General features: G+C 42.1%; 1 protein-coding gene across 1 annotated transcript in view; it reads left to right on the forward strand.

Moving 5' to 3' along the window:
- The window catches only part of LOC119651054 (protein timeless homolog), a 543,993-nt gene that overhangs the window by 508,550 nt on the left and 18,251 nt on the right, over positions 1-17,192 (forward strand). The window lies entirely within an intron of this gene.

Below are 17,192 nucleotides of genomic sequence, written 5' to 3' on the forward strand. Positions count from 1 at the left end.
TCCGAGATTATTACCCTGATTTGACTCAAGTATTCATTCACAGCTGAGTCGACTGGTATCCGACGCAAAATGACGATACAAATCTCATGTTATTTACAAAGTTTTCTATGGGCCCTTAAACCGGTCCGTCGACCCCCACTAGAATTGGGGTCGCAGACATGTACCGTTTTATTACTCGCAGCGCCACTATCCCGATCGTGATTAAGGAACGTGTTCGGCTTGTGATTGTCCTGGAAACTAATGACCAAGAGCCGATGAGATAACAGGTGGCGGCACCAACAACACCACGCCGTAATTCGGACAACTGTTTCTGTACTCGCCGAAGCACTCTTCTTTCCAGTTAGGCTGGAGTTTCCCTTGAGATTCGGGATGAATTCTAAAGAGCGTGTATAGAACTTACGGAAATGGATCCTTCGCATAGACTAGGTACTTCGTATTCAGTAAGTTCATCTGATTGTACCAACACCCCAACACCCATTCGCAAACGGAGAATCATTTTCCACTGAGACTCATTAAGTCGTCTTTAGTTTTGTATGACATTAAACTCTCCTATCATAGTTAAAAGCGATCTGATACATTTGATGTACTTAGATACATCAAATTATATGCTGATCCTGATGACCATCTTAGAAGTCTGTCGTGCATAGTTGACATTTTCGGCTGTGATATTCGGATGGAATTTGGTCTGGGCAAGTGTCGAATCAAAGGTTTCCATAAAGTTTACGACGAGGCGCATGCTCTACGTAACTTTGGGTACCTCCACATCCAAGCCCTGACTGAGACAGACTTCTGTAGGAATTGGAAATATTACAGGGAACCCACGCTCAAGTCGATGAAAGATGTTTTGCCGTCGAAATTCATGCGGTGTGTAAAGTTGATGCTGAAATCGCATCTCTCGGGAGGACTAGAATATACGCACTTAATGCGTTTGCTATCCCTTCACTGGCATAAGCATTCGGAATATTGATTTAGGCAATAGCATGGTTGACATTTCCGTACTAAATCGAAACCAAGTCGAGTCGTTATGCACTTAAGGAACAAGGAGCAGACCAGTCCCTTGCACCACCACGTCTGTAAGGCAGATTGCAGGCTGGGTAAAGTTAGATTGAGGTGGGGAGGTGGACGTCGAAGGCAATGCACGATAAACACCGAATTATGTTTGGCAACCGGGGAAACTCTTTGCTAAGACGGCGGATTTATGCCGTGGTCGCCGTCCGGGCTTATAAAAAGCTAATATGAAAGGCGACTGGAAAATGCCCAATGCAGAATGTGTGGTTCGGCATTAGAGACGTTGGACCATCTCATGTCGGGCGGGCGCTGATATGTGCAATATATGGACCGACCTATGTAAGGTGATGCATCAGAACCTTGCATATAAGCATGATCGCAACATGAGAGCATGTCCGGTTTACCGATGTGGACCAGAAAGTTCTGCTTACGACCAGTTTTTACTAGTCGTCGCAAATATTGTGACCAAGAACCTCAATAATTTAGAGCTTTGTTATTATCCCATGGTCTGTTGAGCCTAAGATGGTAATGAGGACCTGGAAAAAGTTTTTCAAATTCCCTGTAGAAATCACCCTTTGATGAGGTTAAGAGCCGTCCGATATTCAAATTTTCAGGGCGCATTTCGGGTCTCAGGCCGACGACGAGCATGGGTATGGCATCTTAGAGGGCTTTCCGTAATGGAATTTGCTTGTTTCAGTTGACATATTCATTGTTAAATAATTGTTTTTTTGGTATCCACATCTGTTTGTAAACACGAAACGTGAAAACTATCAGACCCGCGATATTCTTCAGTTCTACATTTCCAACAACAGCGCTTAATTTTTCCAATGATTAATTTATCTGATTTTTTTTTTGTTTTTCTTTCTTTTCTTTTTATTCGCCAATAAAAATGTGCAACTCTTCACATCAGTTCTTCACGCAGTTCCTTCGAACCACCCCAACGGTCCTCCTCATATCGTCTTATGCCTTGCTAGAGTGTCAGTAAACATTTTTCCAATATATTCTACAATACCTTATTAGAAATTTCTGAACGATCATCTCGCACCGAAGGTCAACAATTTTCTGTAGTCAAATATTAAAAATTGCAGTATAAAATTTCCACCATTGCAGCTAATCACCTAGACCGGAAAGCGCAGAAACACGTTCAGTTTCTCAAACAATAGCCCGAAAGTTTTTAACTTCCGCGCACAAAGTAAAAAGTCCATGCCCCACTTTCACACATAAATGTTTTTCTATTGTGTGCACTGATCCGTTAAGCAAAATACATTTAATTTCACGCTGGCAAGAAGACATAAGAAAGAAATTTTATTATTGTGGGGTCAGGATGTTTGCATGATAAGATATGTTTTGTTTTATGCAGCAGCATTTCGGAAAATATACTGCAAACATAAAATGGAACCGGAATCATTCCGCATCAATACCGATATCGACGTCCTGATATTGCGGAGGTTCATATGTGATTGGAATCAGTATGGAAGTTAGACGACCGGCTACATTATTGTCATTACTACCTGTTAGCCGCGTACTTTAGGTGCTAACCAGAAGAACTGTTAGTCTTGTAGGCTGTCTTCAGTCCTACGTATTTATGCGAGCAAACATTTTTTTACGACCCTTCGGATTTATCTCTGGAGCATTTCCTGATAACTTCCTCATTGCAATAATTGTTTCGGATGAATACAATTCAACATCCTCGAAATATTTTGCAACCACAATTACTGCTATGTTGTCTCCGTAGCTTAATTTTAAGGCCTCCTCAACAACTGAGACAGTAAGGGCATTATTATACACGATTGGACCCTGTGCGACACCCGCGGAGACGCTAAACTCCTTGGGCCCGTAGTCCGTTTTTATCAGTTAGATAGTTGTTAAAACTTGGTAACTGAGTGGCCTGCTTACCCCTAAAAGCCTCCCTATCAGATTAAGATTGGTTAAATTGAATGTACTTCATAAATCTAGGCCGTGTCATTAATTATTTTGATAGCGTCGATGTTTGATCAGGTTGTATGGAAGTCAGGTTTTCGGTCTGATAAACAATGCACAGCAATTCTGGTACAAATTACTCGTGTCCGCATTTTCCCGATAGTTTCTAAAAGCGCAGGGGAAGTCCCATGGTCCTCAAATATATTCAGCCCCGACTTAATAGCTAGCTTAAATAGTGAATTAAGTATATCGTGCACTTTCCATACCTATCTCTGCAGGAACCTTTGTCTGAAGCAGTCTCTCTTGTTTCGTTGCATAGTTAGTTTGTCCCTGGTCCATTCTACCTACTTCTCTTTTGGTCGCTCAGGTAAATATGGAAATGCGCTAATTAAAGGCCAGATAATTTTTTGTTGCATCTGAAGCTGCAGTTTGTAGTGGAAAATGTGTACTGTCTTGCCAATTATGATCCAAGATTGTCGCATTGTTTTCCGTTATGCGAACGAGGAAATGACTAGTATCCCATCTTGGACTAGCCAAGTAACCTTGTGGTGATTGTTTTGTGACCTTTGTGGGTGCAATGCACATGTGTTTCCAGGAGGGTGGTTTGCGAAGATTTGTAGGATAAGGAAATGGTCATAAAATCCCTATGTTTTCAAAACCCCAAGATTGTTATGGATAATTGGATGGTGATCAAAGAGGAAGAACCCCAGGTGAAAAGCCAACCGTTTCTATTTGGCATTAATGCGGGAAGATGGCGTACTATATACGGTCCGAAGTCAGTAAGATAAGGGTCAAAGTATTCCGCTTCCTGAAAACGGGTGACAACCTGGACCAAATCGACACTGTCAATGACCTATAGACAAATATTTATTCCATAACACAAGAGACACTTGGGCCTGTAGAAGGTATCTCCGCCAAAAACACTCTGAACGCCTTTCTGTGTCCGGACCTAACCGCAGTAGAATTGGAGCAGGCGAGAGTGGAGAACATGTATATCTTTTCATTTTAAATGGCTATCTATCATCAAAGCGAGGAAGGCCAACCTGCTTATAGGCTCCGATGTAAATGCGAGGCACACGCTTTGTGGCAGTTCGATTGATTTTTCTTCGACTTTATTACTATGCTTAACAGGGGCAGTACACCAACTTCCACTTCTCTAGCTCGGAGGGTGCTGTGACGGTTAGCAAATCTTTGATACCATTCTTTGGTGGCGTTAATTCCTTCCGGATCTTACCTTTGTCGAGCACCGCCTCAACTTAATTGCTAGAGGGTTGAGTAGAGCAACCACTCGGTAAAAAAGGGAGTCTACTCACATCTCTCACCTTGTGAACACCACATTATGTTCATCAAAAAAAGAAGTTTCATTGAATTTTTGCTGACAACCATTCACTTCACCTGGTAATTCTCAAACCCCTACTAATGAGCAATGGAACTGCCAAGGTGGAGAATGGCAGAGTGTTCGATCAGAAATCTTTCTCGGATCACAGTTGGATACTTTTCAGTTTAGATCTGGATGAAGAGATTTCCTATCTTTTCAGCGACCCCAGGAAGAAGTGGGTGCTGTCAATGTGACTTCCTGAAGAGATATTAGCCAGGAAGTAGTCCTGGCTGAATTACTTTCAAAACATCGAAAGCATTTACAAGTCCACGTGATTCAGTAAGATTTTAACTAGGGAATATTGGAGTCCATCCTTTCTTAAAAAATCAAACGACGGAATCTTCTGGTGAGTAAGGGGTGCTAGTCTGAGGGCGCTTCCTCGCTGGCGACGAAATCTGTACATCAAAATCGGCAAAATGCAGCTTTATTGTTGAAGAATATAAATTCAATCATCATCGAGGAACAAATCAGCTTCTCGGGCCCGGAGGGTATAATGCCATGGTTTATAGATATTTGTTGGAGCTCTATTTCTTTCGGACATATACCGTACTCCTTTTTATAGTGGAAGTGGTCAGACGCGGCTATGAGTCCGCTTTGAACGCTATATAGTGCATCCCGGACATCCATTTAACGATGATCACGGAGAGCTCAGTTGTCTCCAAATCTCAGCATGCCTATGTAAAGGTAAAACAGAGCCGCCGCTTTTCACGTGGTAAGTAGCACGGTTGAGTGGTTAATAGCGATGGATGTGCAAATACTGGATTGAATGTGGTGGCGTATGTCGACGACTTGCTGATATTGGGGTCAGGGATGCGCAGTGAAGACTTGAGGCCATTGCAACATCCTAGCCGTACCTTGGCAACTTTAGGTAGTATTTTTATCGACGAATCAAAAATAGCCTGCGGGATTGGTGTGAGAGTGTTCTGATACTGAAGGACTGCCGGTGGCTGAGGCATGGTCCGGGCCCCAAGCATAAAATAGTCATTACGATTGACATCGATTCCCGGTCATAGGAACCAAGACGGGAATGAGTGGGCTGATGGACTGACTAGTAGGGACTCGGCTCTCGACAGTCCCTCGCTGGGCGCAGTTGGCGTCCCGCTGGCGACTGTGAAAGATGGAATCTACTCGCAATAGTTGGCAGCCTCAGACTCCAGATCGCGACTGCTCACCATCTGCGCCTAGTGGATTAGAATCTGGCCTAATTGCGAAAGTGTTCGAGTCAGACGTGTGTAGACGCGTACATAATTACGGTTTGTACAGGGCACTGGCATATAGGAGACAGTCTTGCTTGATTCGGCATACCTTACAATTCACATTGTCCAAGTTGCTAACAGGAGGCAGAAACTCTTAAGCATTTGCTTTGTGATTGCTCAGCTCTAGCTAGGACCCTTCTGCGAGCAACAATGAACAATTCTTTCGGGACAGCAATGAGATCTGTGGGTGGGGAAGCTATTATTTTTCGTGAATACTACGTATTGGCTTTGCTGATCTTAGACCCCCCTCCCGCAGCAGTTATGGTATTTTGCGAGTACGTGGCATCAAAACGACGCACCACGGCTCTATCTGGGTTCCTCACAGCGGCTACTGATGCCTACCTATATACCTACCTTTTGGAAAGCTACTTATTTTCGTTAGGGAACCTTTCTGTGATACAGTTATACCCACGACCATGACCAGACTAAAGAATTTCGCAGCTATAGTCAGTCATATCGCCTAATTTTGTTTGGACAGTACCAGTTGTATATAATGTCGTCAGGTCTGCCAAATCTTGTGTTTTCTCTTCTATCACAGAACTTACAGTTTAAATTACCATGTAGGAAGAAGTGTATGCACTTGTATTAAAATTCTGCCCATTATTCAAGATAATGTAAAAATCCGTATTCAGGAAACTCAAATAAAGCGTGGATAAACTTGGAAATGACTAAAAGGAAAATAGTCCATTTTTAAGGTTTTGAGTAAACACAAAACCTTATTAAAATCGGTTTACTCTCTGTCTGTCTGTCCGTCTGTCTGTCTGTCGGTCACACGCATTTTTCTCGGAGACGGTTGTAGCGATTGACACCAAATTTGGTAGAAACGTGAACGCTCACGCATGTAGTGCGTTACGTCCTTTTACGTCGAATTTAAGGGGGTGTATATTTTCTTTTCATCAAATATAGTCATGTGGGGTATCAAATTAAAGGTCTCAATTAGTACTTTTCGAAGCCAGTCTTCGTTTTGGCATATGTTGAAAAGGTAGGGAGTGCGGGGGGCTGAAAGTGATAATTTTTTTAACGAACCCATTCTCAGAAACTACCAAACCGAAAAATCTGAAAAAATTCAGGGGGCTGCCACTATATGGTGCCTAGGGTCCGAAATACCCTCCATACCGATACCTATTCAAATAAAGTTAATAATAGTACTTTACTATAATTTTTAGTAATTGAAAGGAAGACCCCCCTTAAGTTCACCCTGGAATCGCAATTTTGCAATAATGTAGGCTACAGTATAGAGCATGATCCTACCAAATTTGGTGAAAATCGCACACGCAAAGTTATACTAGGTCAAAACTGCCGCTTCTTTGCAAATTCAAGACTGTGAATGTCAATATCACTTGAAAGTAGAAATTTTCACATAATGTATGCATATTTTACGTGCTACATGCTATTGGGACAAATGCACACTCAAATCTCTTTATAAAAGAAATACACAAAACCTTTCACACCTGAAGCCACTAGCTTTCGGTTTCCCGACTTGTTTACTGTCTAGTTCTTAACAAAGTATTAAATTATTCCGTGGAAATCTTCCTTCTTAAATGGTGCCAGCATCCAGTGTCTACCACAGTAATGAGAAAGTACAGAAATTATATTATGCAATCCCTAGTTTTGAGGAATTACCTGTTGAACAGAACGTCAGTTGCCTGTACGCCGAGCACAAGAACTAAATTTTATGTAAAAACCACTCAAAAGATTTAAATTTACTGCTTATGTCTGGGAATTACTAGAAGTTTCTGGTTGTCCTGTAGGAATCTTACGTATATTCTGTTCTATCTACGGTATTTTGACAATGAAGGTTTCTAGTATGCAGCAACTTTGGCAAAATTGTGGGACCATGGAAATCAACCCCCCCCCCCCCCCCCCCCCCCCCAAACTGGCAGGCCATCAAAAACAAAATTCGGTTCTTGATGAATGCAGGAACAATAGTTTTTGAATTGTGCATGGCTATTCACATCAGCCGTACCACCTTGTAAAATGACAACCAATTAAAACTCCACCCCACGTTCCGTAGATATCATTCAGATCAAAATATAGAATGGGGACAAGTTAATTAGTTCTGTTGCCCGGCAATCATTAGAATATCGTCTCCCGCTAAGCCTTCAGAACTTGAAATCGTATTACATTTAATAGTCCTGGAAATAGCCTCTAACAAGCTTCATAGCCTCTTAAAAAATAATGAAAATGATTATGGCGAAGGCAGGGTTATTGCAGAAGAACGTTCAACGACCACAACGCTTCCCGAAAGCCATCCCTTCGGAATGATTTCAGAAAGTTAGCAATAAGGGGCTTAAAATACATCTGAAATATTAATGAAGGTTGAATACCTTTTACCTCCAGACTTGAATAGTAAAGTAATTTTTAGTTTAACTTATTTTGTGTGTACTGTCAGAGGCTGGGAGGTTTATGGAGGGCAAACGATAAGTGGCTCGCCAATTTTATCGGAAACGTATTGTTAATTTATGTGGGAATTTATGAAGGCGTCTTTATTTTACTTACTTAATTGTGTCGGGAGCTATTCAAATGAATATCGTTCGGAGGTATCACTTATTCACCTAAAGTAGCTTCTATTTTAAGAATGAATGTAAAATTTCCGCCCCTACACTTAGCGTTTTATTTGTTGAATTGCTGCAATCGTTTTTCATTATGGAAACAGGAACTTCTTAGTGAATTTGATCTCAATGAACTTAACTAGGTAAATAGTGTCTCGAAAATGTTACCATGGAGAGGTTGAAAGATAAAAGTACTACTATTAAATCATTCTCATTATTGGATTGGATTATTGGATAGTGCCGTAGAAGAAGTCACCATACTTTACGACACTTCTGTATTTCTTAGAGCTACTCAGTTGGAGATCTAAAGGAATGTAATTTTCATTCCTTTTAAAAGGCGAACGGATCCTTTTTATGTAACGTTTTAGTAACACCACCTTCTGCATTAGGCTTTCGGTTTGATTCTGTCTTGTCACTTATTATATATAGCGAATATTACAAGGTTTAGCGTACTTAATCAGACTTCAGCGTCTCCTCAATCGGATTTTGTGGTCGTACGTGTTGCTCAATCTCCCCGCGTCTTATATATGCTCTCATTCAATCCAAAGCGATGTAAATGCTCTCCATTATCACCGTATCTCCTAAGGAGTTGTTTCGGAAGCTACTTCAATTCTACTTGTTGTCGATTGACCCAATTTTTCAATATGCGGAATCAGCTTATGAACCAGCAGCGCAAAACTGTCCTACCGTTGTTACCATCTTTCGTTAAATTCCTCTTTAGCGGCTTTTTGAAAGCTCGTTTATAGTTATATTGGATGGAATTGGATTGACAGACAGTGTACCTTATTCACTAGATAATCTATAGGTATCATTCCAATGATTGCTCGTAGTGTTTCACCCGATATTGTCAGAAATGCAAAGCGCTCTCCTCTATTTCACGGTAGCTATTGCTGCCTTCCCATGATCATAACCCAATTCCCCTGAAAGAGTCGTGGAAGAAAATCCGAGAAAAGCCCCTCTTTTTCGCCTTATCTCGACGGACTTATTTCCGAAACTCAGTTTGGTATAAATTATCAATCTTACGGACTTAACAGGTTCGATGTCGTCGCTAATACGACGCACTGGCTCCGTTCCCGGTGCCAGTATTTTTTGTTATCAAACTCTGTTCCAGCTTTTCATCGTTTGGGCACTCCACTTCCCCTATAAGATAATTTAGGTGCACGAATAAAACATTCGTACATATCGTGATATTGTCATTCTATGCCTTGGGGGGTAGTTTCATAATTTTTTTCAGATTTGTCGGTTGGATAGTTTCTGAAAATAATTTTTGAACGTATATAATGTCCGTGACTTTGCAGGATCCACACCATTTCGTTCGCGTTGGCCTGTTCTGAGCTGACGGGAGATTCATTTCCCTTTATGCAGCATATTTATTTGTTTTTGTTATTAAAGTTACCTCAACAACTCCATAATCCTCGTTTCAATTTCCTACTTCTCATATCGACATTAACTTATTAAATACATTTCTATCGTTTATTTGTGGCTAAGGCAAAATGTGATGCATGCGAGTGCAAATGATGCTGTGAACTCTGCGAGTTCGGGCAGGACGGCTCAATACAAATGATTGAAAAATTCTAGATATCATTTGTTGTTGCCCCAGCTGATGAAGAATTATGAGTTGATGATCTCGGCCGAAAAATTCGCGGAACATTGGGCAGCTGGGGAAGCTTACACGGAGCCGTTGTTGCAGAGACATTGGTTTTTGTTGGTTCGGAATTAAAAAAAATGGAAAAGACTAAAGAAGAAGGAGTCCGATTTTGAATCGGCTCGTAACGGTTGAGTGAGGGGTCCCAGAATATAATTTTGAACGTCTCATTGAGTAATTAAAACCAGTTTCGAAGGAAGAGCGTGGGAAATTTGCCATTTGTGGCGTGTTTCTCCTGGAATTTCGAGGTAACAAAAATACTATTTTTGGATGACGTCAACCGGGTTTTTAGACTAGAATTCAGCAACGATCGGAAGCAGTTGAACAGTATCTTGGAGCTTCCAGATGGTGGATTGCAGAGCGCCTTTGCAGAAGAGGTCCCGGCCACACGACATCAAAAATTTTCGGTGCTGCTTCAATCATCTGATGCTGATAACAGTCCGCGTAAGTAAGGCGGACTAGACAAATAAGATATCTCGATCCTGTCTGACAATTTCCTGTCAATTTTTTGCGCATCAGCTAATTAATCCTCGGTACTTACATCAGATCACCGTTAGGAATCTACCTGATGGCGAGTACGTCAGTGAAACGGTTAGTTAAAACATTTCAGTTCAATGTCAAATCCATTGAATTATATATCTTGCAAACTGGAAACCATGTGATAGGTTCATGTTTGGGAATACCAACAAATCCATGGAATAATTAGTGCTGTAAAGTAAAGAAAAGCGAAACGAGAACATCTGTGCTTGGCATTGGCGGTTTGCAGAATGGTGTATTTCTACGTGGTTTGAACCAGACTGTGGGAAAGTCCCAGGACATCAAGGGAAGACGTAAGGGATTCAGGTGCAGTACCTGTAGCCGAGAATATCATGGGTACTATAACCACCCTCTCGAGACGCCAAATTTCTTTGATTTCCCGAGTCAGTGGCTCATAGTTCACCTTCTTCTCCACGGATTTCCGTTCAGTGTTGCTATTATAGGGGATAGCAACATCAATGGTATATGCGGAGTGACACATTTTGTCAAATATTAGCACGGTAGACTTGTAAGTAATGCTAAGCCCAATACATGTTGTAAGCAAAGCTATCAGTTACTGCTTGCGGCCCATACCGGTAAACCGAACATGTTTCCATGATCAGCCTATGCTTGTATGCAAGGTTCACCTTACATTCAGTATTACGCCTGTTCGTGTATTGCACCGTTGCCATCACAGTGTAACCAGAAATGAGATATTCCAATGTCTCTAGCACCGAACCACACATCCGACCCCGTCGACCTGAATGGCATACATAAATCACCGTACCAGCAAACAGCTCCCCTGTTCAACAAATGCAATTTAACAAAACAATTTACCGTAAACATGAGAATTGTCTTTGGCACCTAAATACACCAAGTGTGTTAACTCGCATTTTGCATGTTAACCAATCATGCTAGGCTGTCTCTACCTCTGAGATGTTAGTAGGTTCAGATCAATACACTGGTAGGGTGGTATGCCACCCTTCCCTGACTGTCCTCAAAAGCATTATTAGTTTGGGATCCACGCGATAAGACGCCGGACATCAATTAGCAATGTGTGCGGAACGCTGTCAAAAGGCTTGCCGTAATCTATACAGCAACTAAATAGATTTCTTTGGCCCTTAGTTGCCTGCCTCACAGTGAGTTGCTTTTCGCAACCCGTTGGTCCAACTCGACAGCCTCTCTGCTCCTCGAACAGAATGTTATTGGTCTTGAGGCGCGTATTCACCCTTCCACTAATAATGAACGTTATGGACTTGGAAAGCAGTGGTAAGCAAGTAATCGATCTTGTATCTGCAGGGTCCTGCACCTTGTCCTTTTTAGGGGCAAGGTGGACAGTTCCTGCTGTAAGGGAAGGTGAAAGTTCTTACGGCCGACACATAACTTGGTCTATGCCATGTTCCTACTGACCATGTATACCGATGTCTTCGATCACTCACAGAAATAACGCGAAAGCGAATCTTCGGACCATGCAATCCGACTTCTGTAACTGCACCACAACACAATTGTGGTTGCAGCAGTACACAGTTGTGGCGCTCATCAGTGATTTCAAATAGAATTCTCAGAGTTACTGGAAATGTATAGTCTCGGAATACCGGGTCTATGCAGAGGATCCATTTCCGAAAAGTCTACACACGCTCTTTGCACTTCATCCACGAACCTCAGCGGAGAATTCAGATTCGGTGGTTGCTGAAACTGTTGTCCGTTGTGCAGCGTGGTATTGTAGGTGTCGCTGCCTCTGCCCCATCGACTGTTCATCACCAGTTTCCCTAAAGACTTTAACTCAACACGCTCCCTGAGGAAGGCCGAATCGACGAATCTTTGGTGTAACAAGAGACAGTAAATTGTTGTACCTGCCGTGTTGTTGTTATCTCTTAGAGGAGTGAATGGTAAACAGGTTTATTTCCTCAGTTCATTTCATCCGCTGCCTACGCGAACCTGATGAAGTGCTCGTCACCTCGTCATCGATTGAGGCTAAACAGCTACAGCCGACGACCATGTTCCTGGTCATCGTAGCGGTTTAGATGCCATGCTGTCGATTACACGAGCCCGTCCCAGTCACCAAGTCAGATGATTCCCGGTGATTGTCCGCACCGGACCTCTGGTTTCTCCTTATCCTCATTTAATGGATTTGCATTTTATAGCTAACCGCCAGGTGTGGTGATAACCTTTTCACTCTGCGAGACAAAAAATTCCTGCAATTTCCTTACATTCCTCAGACGCTGACCCACAATCATTCAGACTGAAGCTATCTATTATTCCCCCTGCTGTCACACCTGGGCTTGGGACTGGCTACTCTTTCCGAATGAATCGCGTGTGACAGACAGAAGGACAGATAGATGGAGAGAAGCGTCGTTTTTCCTTCGCCAAGTCCAATTTGACAATTCGTAAACACGATTCGATCGTAAGAATAGTTTCTCGTGAATGTAGTTGTACGTCTTTCGTGTGCCTCGCTACTGCAACTATTAATAAACTATACACCAATCCGATCATCTTCGGAACGCGAATTCATTACGTTATATAAAAAAAGGTCAAAACACGGAACCTTAAGGAACTCCTTGTGAAGACTTAATGGATTTGGCGATGATCTAACGATCATCCTGAGGGGCCGAAGACGACACCAACAGGGGAAAATTATTCGAAACACCTAAAAATAAGGCGAAATTAATCGTGGAGGGCCGCCCGCAAATACTGAAGCTCCATCGAAGTGTTTCGTCAATACGTGGTCTTTTGCCTCTTTGCTAGCCAGGCTCAGAAATGTAGGGGGGTGGGGTTTTCCTTCAGTAATTGAGGGTATCGAGAAAAGACCCCTTTGGGCAAGCGCTTAAATTTGATTCTTATCTACAGGCAATAATAGGGTTGTTTTTATTTTAAGTAAGATGATCAATGGATAAGTCAATTGTGCTAATTTCGTGCTAAAGCATATCTTCTTAATAGTGATTTTGCAAAAATGATCTCGAGCAACTTGTTCAAAAATGGAATGATCGCTTCATGCAACACGGTCTCAGATTGAATTTAAACAAAACTGAATTTTTGACGACCGATCCCCATGAAACAGGCACAATCACTGTCAGCGGCAGTGATCTGCCCAGAACTGAGCGATTTAAATACCTCGGGTCAACGCTATCAGCCAATGGAGAGCTGCGTTATGAAATTGCTTCACGCATTAACGCAACCTGGATGAAGTGGCGTTCCACAACTGGCGTACTTTGTGATCGACGTATCAACGAACGTCTCAAATCTAAAATTTACCGCAATGTCGTCCGTCCAGTCGCTCTCTATGGTTCTGAGTGCCGACCATAAAAGACAATGAACGGCGTCTTGCGGTAATGGAGACGAAGATGCTTCGTTGGACTAGTGGCGTCACACGTTTAGATCACATCCGAAATGAGGATATCCGCGATCGTTGTGGGGTTGCACCGATCGTGGAAAAGTTGCGAGAGAGGCGTCTTCGATGGTATGGTCACGCAATTCGTGCAAACGAGAATTCACTTGCAAAGATTGGTCTGAACATCGAAGTCGATGGTAAACGACCAAAAGGCAGACCTAAGCAACGGTGGCTTGATACGCTGGATGGGGATTTGAAAGCCTCGAGATTGCACCCAGATCAGGCATTCGATAGAGCCAAATGGCGAAGCCGATCACGACGAGCCGACCCCGCTTGTGAACGGGACAAAGGCTGAAGAAAAAGAAGAAGAAGAAGTGATTTTGAAAACAGTTTTTACTGTTCAAATTCATTTTTATTTTTAATATGTTTGCATAAGTGACGATTTAGCAGGATGGAAAAAATTGGGGAAAAAAACATCTTAAAACTAACACAAACTAGTGAACTAACTCTCTCGGTAGTTTCCTTTGTTAACAGTGCTTACGTATTCCTGCTCGCTTGAAAACAAAGTTGCTTCTCAAATCCCAGTATTCTTCATGCATTTCCTGATGGTTTAGCTTCCCTTTTGTTTTTCTTTGGTAAAGCCTTCTTGGCCAGATACGGGATGCGTTTAACGTCAACATTATCTTTCTGCACCAGGAGTTTGGCTTTCTTCTGGAAAGCAAATGGCATGGCATGTTAGGTCGTTTCCATTGCCATTCGTTCTGGCTCATTACCTCTTGCCAAACCCATTAGAGATATATTTTCTTCAAAAGTCCTGGTAGACTTAACTGCTTTCCTGCGGGAATGCCTCCCGTCGCCGAACGTTCCGTCCTCGAGCGTTCCGCCTCCAATATGGAGGAGGATGAGTTGATGATCACTGTGGGTGTAGTGTGGGTGTTTGTTTGATCATCCCACTAAAACCGATTTCTTTCAGAAAGTGGTCACGTCTTCAATAGTGGCTGCCACTTTGTCTACAAGAATTGCATTTGTCCTCGTTTTCAGTTGGCGGGACCTCCAGCTCGGCGATATTCGGGCTATTGACTAGTTGATCAAAATATTCAACCTAACGCTCCGTCATTACGGTTACTTCCAGCAGATAGTGTTGGAGCAGACGTTGAAACAAAATCGCTGACTTCCAAGGAGTTCAGCATCATATGTGGTGATGATAGTGTTCAAAATAGATTAATGTGTCATGTATTTTCAAAAAGACTGTATGTTTCGGTTGGCTTAGACCGTTCGCATTCCGATGATTGCCGACATTCATTGTATTACTTTTTCATTAAAAAACATTTATATTATATCTATTAGGTTTGTTGCACATGAAATGGCCGATTTGCCAATCAAGTGAAGTTAGTTGCGATTTTGCTGTATCAAACCACCGCCAGTTGGCGCTGTTGCTGTCAGATAATAAAGTATAAATACTACATTTAATAAAGGAGTCATTTCAGTTTTGACCATCGTTGTGATAACAGTGAATGCAAAGGAAAAAAGGATGGAAAAGAGCCAAGAACGTATACTTTTTTGTATGAGATCAAACTCGGTTATAAAGCAGCGGAGGCCAGCAGGAACATTAACAGCACATTTGGAGCTGATACAGTAAGCGAACGAACCACACGGCAGTGGCTCGAAAAACTCCGGTCAGGCGACCTAAACCTTTAAAGTGAGCCACGTGGACATCTAGGACCATCGATTGACAACGACGAGCTGCGTTTGCTAGTCAAATCCGACACACGTCGCCTGTGAGAGACATTGCAGAGAAACTGGGTGTACACTAGTCGACAGTTTTCCGGCACTTGCAACAACTTGAACAAACTCGACAAATGGGTTCCGCATGCCCTTACGGAGCAAAACATGGCGCTTCGAATGGAAATTTGCAGTTCTTTACTCTCCTGCAACACAACCGATTCCTTTTTGTACAGAATAGTGACATGTGATGAAAAGCGGATATTATGCGACAATCGTCGCCGATCAGCACAATGGCTAAATGCTGATGAGCAACCGAAGCATATGCCGGAACCGAGCCTCCATCCGAAGAAGGTAATGGTGACTGTTTGGTGGTGTACAGCTGGAGTTATCGACTGTTCTTTTTTGGCACCTGGAGAAACGATAAATGCACAGAAATACTGTGCCCAACTCAAGGAAATGCACCAAAAATTGAGTATTCAACGACCGAGATTGGTCAACAGAGATGATGTGATACTCCTTCATGACAATGCACCTCCTCATGTATCGAGAACAACGGTTCAAAAGTTGAACGAATTGCAGTATGAGACTCTGCCTCATCCACCATATTCACCGGACCTTTTGCCAAACGACTACCACTTTTTTAAGCATTTGGATCATTTTTTTGCCGGAAAACAATTTAGGAATGAAGAGGCCGGTTTTTATTTTGAATGCTTAGTATTGTTTTATGGCACTCACCGCAGATTATGCACATACTTGACAATATACATATGATCTGGTCGAACAGTTCATGTATTAGATATATTGAGACCATTGCGTCTATGTGGTTCTTCCGCTGCGATTCTCCTGTACGAAAGGTAGCAAAGATTTTACATCCGGTGAACATCTCTTTTTCCCAACTTACGAATGGTGAAGAAGTGCAACTGCTGCAAACATGCAAATATATTCTCGAACGAGATTTGCAATGTTTATGGGGTTTATGCGCATGATCAGAAGATAGATTTTTCTTTTTGCATTCAAGATTCCAAAGATATAGTTGCATCGACTGCGTTCAGTCCTTTATTTTGGAGAGAAGTTTGCTCTCTTTTTAATCTCTGGGAAAGATGGAGAGGTAATTTTCTTGCTTTAATCAATCGGGATTAGAATTTCTTCTTCCGCAGTAAGTTGTATATCAATGTCTATTTTGAAGCGTTCTTGCGAGTTCCTAGATCTTTCCTGAGAGGGTACCAACATTTAGCGTGTAGGCACATCCATGCGTCAAGAACCCTTGCCCATTTGTCGCCAGGATCGGGGCTCGTCCTGCCGCTCTGTTACCAATCGATGGAAAAACTGAATAAAACTTTGTGTGAAAAAGTATACGCTTCGGGGGTTTTAATATGGTGGTGTTCTTTCATTGCGGGTTGTTTGTCATCAGTGATTTTTCTACACTATGGATTGATATTCTATTTCAAAAGTGTTAAACACGTTTATTTTTAATTGAGAATATCATAGTTTGAAAAACTCTGTCCACTTTCACTTATTCTTTTCCCCAAGAGACAGGTAATTCTAGAGTAGCTGCCCCGGTGCTCATTTCGGCTTCACCCCTAGTTGTTGACTTTTTTAGCTTAGTGTAGTGTAGTGTCGTGAAGTGTCGATGGATTCTACTCTCCTTGACGAGGTGATAACCAAGTTTTCGTTGATGGTCTATACAAAACTCTTTTCTAGTCTATCGACATAATTCCCTTAAACAAACAATTGTAGCTTTCCCTAAAAAGAAATTGTAGCTTTCGTTAGAGATAGAAAAGTATGAAAAATTCTCCCTCCATTCACACCCTCCTAACTTAAACCGAAATCCTTCACCAACACTGCATGCAGTGATAGCAATAAT

This window comes from Hermetia illucens, chromosome 3 (genome assembly GCF_905115235.1).
Source record: "Hermetia illucens chromosome 3, iHerIll2.2.curated.20191125, whole genome shotgun sequence".
Lineage (NCBI taxonomy): Eukaryota > Metazoa > Arthropoda > Insecta > Diptera > Stratiomyidae > Hermetia > Hermetia illucens.